The sequence below is a fragment of the Notolepis coatsorum genome (assembly GCF_963971535.1).
Source record: "Notolepis coatsorum genome assembly, chromosome: 9".
Lineage (NCBI taxonomy): Eukaryota > Metazoa > Chordata > Actinopteri > Aulopiformes > Paralepididae > Notolepis > Notolepis coatsorum.
In genome coordinates, this window is record NC_140173.1 from 5,975,049 (window position 1) to 5,981,683 (window position 6,635).

General features: G+C 45.8%; 1 long non-coding RNA gene across 1 annotated transcript; it reads right to left on the reverse strand.

Moving 5' to 3' along the window:
- Window positions 1-991: 991 nt before the first annotated feature.
- Window positions 992-2,857, reverse strand: LOC311234262. Its single transcript, XR_014620080.1, has 3 exons — window positions 2,634-2,857; window positions 1,513-1,650; window positions 992-1,418 (listed from the first exon to the last, which is right to left on the reverse strand). It is a non-coding gene; the product is annotated as an uncharacterized lncRNA (long non-coding RNA).
- Window positions 2,858-6,635: the final 3,778 nt, after the last annotated feature.

Consider the following 6,635-nt stretch of genomic DNA (forward strand, 5'->3'; position numbering starts at 1 on the left):
ATATTTTATTTCAATTCTCTGTTAGAAAAGAGAAATATTAAGCCCTGTGCAAGGAATAATATGAAAATGTGCCATTGAATAGCCTGTAGCTAGATATGACATTTGGACATGACATGTTTGTCCTCCATAGATACAGTAATTGAATGGAAATTGTATTAACAGATTGCAAAATGGGTACAATACAGTACAGCTCAATACACACAATTGTTAAGGGGATGCAGACCAGAGGAAGACTTTCGTCTTGTTTACATCAGGGTCCCCCATTTTCAATTCATATATATAATGACAACAGTACCGATAGGAGATAAGATAAGATAAAAAACTGAAGAATATTGATCAGGCCAGAGTTACATTATTATTTCAGGTGTATTCTCATCAGAAGCCATGGAGAACTATAAGTCTTTAGAGGCATACCGCTTCTTTGTCTCTGGTTGGGTAGAAACCGTGTTCCACCGGAAACTGACAAGGTGCACCTTGTTGCGGGCAGATGTCAGACCATCCTACAGAGTGAATGATGATCCACATCATCCTTGGGTGGCCTTAGATGGCACGGGAAAGGTGGTTGCAGGTCACTGTGACTGTATGGCAGGGTGAGTTATACAAAATAATATTTTTTAAATAAAAAATAAATAATAAAAAGAATGTTGCCACAAATTTACCAGTGTTACCCACCCAACAGGAGCAACAGGCGGCCAGCAGCACAAGCACTCCAGTCTACTGCTTGTGTAAAACAACAGAATCAGAGAGCATGGTTGGCTGTGACACCTGTGATGACTGGTTCCATCCCAGGTGTCTAAACCTCAAAAGGCTACCGAAAAGCAAGACATGGTATTGCCCGGAGTGCAGAAAAAAGAAAAAGAAGTCTAACCCTAACTAAGTTGCTGTACTCTGTCGTCTACTCTAAGCCATCCTATATTGTCAAAGTGGGCAGGGGTGAGGTGCGTTCTAGGAGTAAGGTCAAGCAGTAGTCTGACCAGTTTGTTTTGTGATGTTTGTAATTTAGTTTTTAGCCCTTTTGAAGTTTTATGTTATGGCTTCCTTCTTGGAGAAAATGTAGGTCTGCCAATGCTGCTGTTATGCATATGTTATGCATTGTTGTGCATGTTGAAACTTGAAATAGCACTTTTGTATTTTTGTATATAAAAAAAATAAGCATTTTTTACATGCATTGTTGTGCATGTTGAAATTGTAGGCCTGCCAATTGATGTCCACAGATGAAGCGGTCAAGGAGCTTGACTCGACCTTGGTTCTCTGTTGGTCACCATCCTCCTTGGCTGCATCCCTCTCCTCTCTGAGAGACTGCATCTCGTCAAACAGAGACTGCTCAGTGATGGGAGGTGTGGCTGCTTCCTCAACTTGGGCTGCTGCCTCAACTTGGATGTCTTGGCTGCAACGTTTAGTCCTCTTGTGGGGAGTCACTTTAAATGAAATAAAAACCATACTAATAAGAAACTGCAATTTAGGAACCCATTGATTTTGGCACATAACTGAAAACTAGATGATATCACTTACGATGGTATGAAGAGGAGTTCCTTTTTGCACGCCGCTCATGGCGACTGATGTTCGTTGACGTAGATGGTGTAGACTGTGATGTTGAAGGGAATACAGATGGAATGTAGTCTGGGTGTGTTTGGTCATTGACCTTTGCACCTGAATGAATGAATGAATGAATGAATGAATGAATGAATGAATGAATGAAAACGTTATTAACAGATTGCAGAATGGATACAATACAGTACGGCTCAATACACACAATTGTTAAGGGGATGCAGACCAGAGAGACTTTCGTCTTGTTTACATCAGGGTCCCCCATTTTCAATTCATAGTGACATTTGTGACATACTCAACATACATGACATCATGACATTTATGGCATAGGGACATACATGACATACAGGTATATAGTACTGTTACATTTGTGACATAATATGATATGCAAATATACAGTACTGTTACCCCATAGATCCTGACAGAGAGTATATACATATGACATGTATATTACAAGCAATACGACTATTCAATAACAAGTCCTTAGAGCAAGGACAACAACACTGAATGTGATTGATAAATAGTATACTAGTAACATATAAAAATGAAAAAGGCATGTAGGCTACACTGAGAATGGACTATTATGGGGAAGTAGCTAGCAGAGACTGCTAGCTAATCAATCAATCAGCTAGCAGCTAACATCTGCTGTTTACAGCCTCACAGCCAATACAACTTAATTTACTATATAAATATGTGTTCCTTATTCTCACCTGTTATGAAATGGGTAGAGCAGACATACGTAGAATTTGACTTGGGGGACCAGGGTCTGCTTTGGTCGACTCTCCCGTCTGCTCTACCCAGTCAAAGGAAGTTGACTTCGAGAATATACAGTACTGTTTACAGTATGTGTACAAGGGAAGACTACTCGAAATGTGTTGTTTTCTTTGTGCATTAAGCCAGTCAATTTGCTCTTTGTATGGGATTATAACGGAGTTGTTCTTGTTTGTGTGCTCCCCTCGCATTTGGCGATCAATTGGACTTGAAAACAGCAGTGACCACCACTCGTTAGATCATATGAAACAGTAGCCCCTGTCACGTCACGTAAGCGGCAGATAAAACAGTGAAGATCAGATCATTTAACTTACCACTTAATCCAACGTTCATTCCCCACAGCGTCTCCGGTGACCCGAACACCAGCCAGTATTTACCCTGGTCGATTTGGTCGTCAACTCCTGCACTGTTCCCGGCACACGCTGCCGATTAAGGGCACGTACTTGGTCCTCAATAATGGACATTAGTGGACAAACCACTAAAACAATGGGGTTTACGTGCCATTTGGAATAGCCATAGGTCTTTGCTGTAGCCGGTATTTTTGTATTTCCGATTCACATTTAGGAGGCATAGCAAGTTCGGTTGTCTCGAAGGAAGGATATAATTCCAACTTGACTTTGACTTTGCGCCTCCTGGCGGCACAAAACAGAAACCGCACCCACCCTAATAAAACCATTTGACAAGAGCCGTTAACGGGCGGCAGAGGGCGTTGAAACGGCGGTAGGAGGGACCTCAATTTGCAATGCTGTAACTGTAGGTCCGCCCTTGGACGAGCACTTCAGCTGCTCGGACCTTTCCGTCGGCACCGGTGATCACTTTGCTTACGCGGCCAGCCGGCCACATAGCTCGGGGTAGTGACTGGTCGATAATCATGACGACTGTTCCTTCTGTCAAATTGTCTCTCTCTTTTACCCATTTCTGGCGGGTCTGTAGAGACGGTAGGTAGTGGAGTAGGAAGCTGTTCCAAAACTTGTCAGCCAATACTTGACTGTACCTCCACATTCTTCGGCCGTTCGCTTCTTCAGGCCTGTACATTGTCTGGGGTAGCGCGGGGTCCAGCCGCCCCATCAAGAGTGTGTTGGGGGTGACTGGGTCGACATCTGCTACATCACTTGAGACGTAACCGAGGGGCTTTGAGTTCAATACTCCCTCGATCTCCGTGAGGACTGTCATTAAGACTTCTTCCGCCACGGTCTGGGCCCCAAGCACGGCGTACAGGGCTGTCTTTATGGAACGTACTTCTCGTTCCCAAGTTCCACCGAAGTGAGGTGCGTTCGGGGGATTAAACTGGAAGTCAATCTGGGATGGAGCGAGGTGGGTCTTAAGTTCTGGGCCCATAGCTTGGAAGCTCTCTCTCAGCTCTCTTTCTCCGCCTTTGAAGTTTGTCCCGTGATCAGACAATAATGTAGACGGTTTTCCTTTCCGTGATGTGAATCTTCGGAAGGCCATAAGGAATGAGTCTGTGCTCATGGTTGGAAGGAGTTCGATATGTATCGCTCGGGTGGTCATGCATTTGAATACAATACCCCACCGCTTCTCGGTTCCTCTTCCTTTCTTTATATACAGCGGGCCGAAACAGTCCATACCGGTGGAGTGAAAGGGCTTGTCGCCGAGTCGGAGGCGACAGGGAGGTAGGTCTGCCATCCGGGGTATACTGGGCTGTGCTCGCCACTTACGACAGTCTAGACAGGTTCGCTGGAAGCGCCGCACTGCTTCTCTCCCTTGCAGTATCCAATAACGACGTCTGATCTCCGCGAAGACTCTCTCTGCCCCTGCGTGGTGCACATCCTCGTCGTATTTCTTTATGATCAGCTCTGTGACCTTGTGTCGGCTGTTCAAGACTATCGGGTACTTGACGTCATCCGGTAAGTCTGGGGCTCTCCGCAGACGACCACCCACTCTGATGAGACTATGGGCGTCGCTCTCGGGTGCTAGGTGGAGCAGTCTGCTGTCTGATGGGACGGGCTTTGCTCCCTGTAGACAGTCTAGCTCGTCGGGGAACGAGTCTCTCTGGGCTCGTTGTAGTAGAAGAAGTTCTGCTTCTTCGTAGTCGGCTGCTGAAATGTCAGTAGTGGGCTGAACCTCTGGGTGGTGCCACAGAAATGTCTTTAGCTGCGCACTCTCTAGGGTGAGGCAATCGTCTATGTCGGGGTCTGTGGAGACGAGTGTGTTCAATCCACAGAACATAGATTTTTTGTTTTCGGCCTCCTCTTTACTCGCCTCCCGTGGGGTGGGTGTAGGCCACTCTTCTTCCGGGAGCTTGAGAAACTCTGGTCCGTCACTGTATAGGTTGTGACGGGTGAGGTCATCCAGGGACATTCCCCGGGTGATGACGTCAGCTGGGTTGTGTTTTGTGTCCACATACCTCCAGCTCGCTACTTCTGTTAACTCTTGAATCTCTGTGACTCTGACTCCCACGAAGACCTTGTATCTGCACGAATCAGACCGGATCCATGTGAGTACTGTCGTGGAGTCTGACCACAAGATTGTTCTTTGCACCGGAATGGTGAGTTCACGTTGGATTAACGTGGCGAGCTGCACTCCTGCTAGGGCTGCGCAGAGCTCTAGACGCGGGATAGATTGTTGCTTTCGTGGGGCTATTCTTGAGCGAGCCAGGATGAAAGCAGTATGTATTTCTCCTCCCTCCTCTCGGGCACGCAAGTAAGCCACCGAACCGTAGGCTACTTCGGAGGCGTCGCTGAAGACGTGTAGATCCATCTTGCATGTGTTACATCCCAATGTATATATTCCCCAGTGTGTGTCTCCATGTGTGTGTGTTCTCCATTTTGTTTCCTCCCTCCAGCCATTGTTCCCTTTACCATTGGTCCCTGCCAGGCCAATCCTTCCATTATTGCAAAACAGCACCGATTGGTGGATGGCTTTCCAGACTCCAACACTCAATCCACACCACCCAATCAAGGATCACCCCACACCTGTTAAAACATGGCTTCTCACTTCAGTCTTTCTCTCTCTCTGGCATGAGGCTAGGCTTGTTGTCATTTTGGTAAACCTGTAACTTTGACAGTATTGCATCTCGTTTATTGGCCTTTGGTGCTTAGTAGTAATTTCCTTGTGTGTGTATGGCCGCAGAGAGAGCATTGTTAAGTTATAGTTTGTTTTTGTATATATTCTGCTTTTGTTTCTGTATAATTAATGTGTTTTTCTCTCTTTCTCAGGAAGCACAGATGGGGTGAGCTGCCATTTCCTTTGGACATTGTTTTCTCCTGTTTTGGTTAGGTAAGAGTAGTTTAGGTAATGTAATCTCTTTTACCATAGATTAGATTGTGTTTATTTGGAGTATAGTGGTGTTTGTTTGTTGTTTTGGCCTGGGCTCACCCCTGAGCTACATGTGCTTCCTTTGCCTCTATTCAATAAATATCATTGTTGTTTACAAACCTGGTCCATCTTTTCTGTCAACCAACTGTTATGTTACAGCCCTTTACCCTTAGACTCACAGGGGTCGTAACATAAATGGGGGCTCGTCCGGGATTTTGTAACCTGTGTTCAATTGTTGGTTGATGGATTTGGTGAACTGTGTTTGTTTACACTTGTATAGTTATTAATTACTTTGTGTAAAAATGGCATTTGTGTAAGAAAAAATAATGGCAGTTAGTACTTTTGATCTGGGGAAATTCTTGAGCAATCCTACTTGGGAAGCGCTAGATAGCTGCCGCAAGGCAGACTTAGTGGAGATTGCCACACATTTTCAACTCTCGGTTCAACAAAAGCATCTTAAGCAGGATATCAGGTGTCTTGTGGTAGATAAGCTGTTGGAGCAGGGGACGCTTGTTTTACCTGCGGTCTCTGATGAACATGCAAGTCCTCCTGGTGAACTTACAGAAGCACCGCCTTCTGAGGAGCAAGCCCATGGTGCTGAAAAGGCAGGTGTGAACGTCACATTGCCACATTTTCACTTGACCTCTCCTGTGTCAACTGGGTCTCGAGAAGGGGCCCAGGTCAAGGTTAGAATAGCCCGTCTCCAGATGGAGGCTCAGGAGAAGGCACAAGCACGTGAGGCGGAGTATCGGCTTCGTAAAATGGAGCTTGAGGCGGAAAATGAAAGGGCTATTAACATCCGTAGGTTGGAGCTTGAGGTGGAAAAAGAGCTCAGACTGCGGGAGTTGGAGCTGGGAGACCAAAGGAGTGGATCCAACTCTGCTACACCGACTCCTCCACAAGGCCCGGGTATGTCCTCCTCCACAGCTTATTCATCACACACTTTTGATATAAGTAAACACATTGCTTTGGTGCCTCCGTTCCGAGAGACCGAAGTTGATACTTATTTTAATGTGTTTGAGCGTATTGCTGCTTCATTG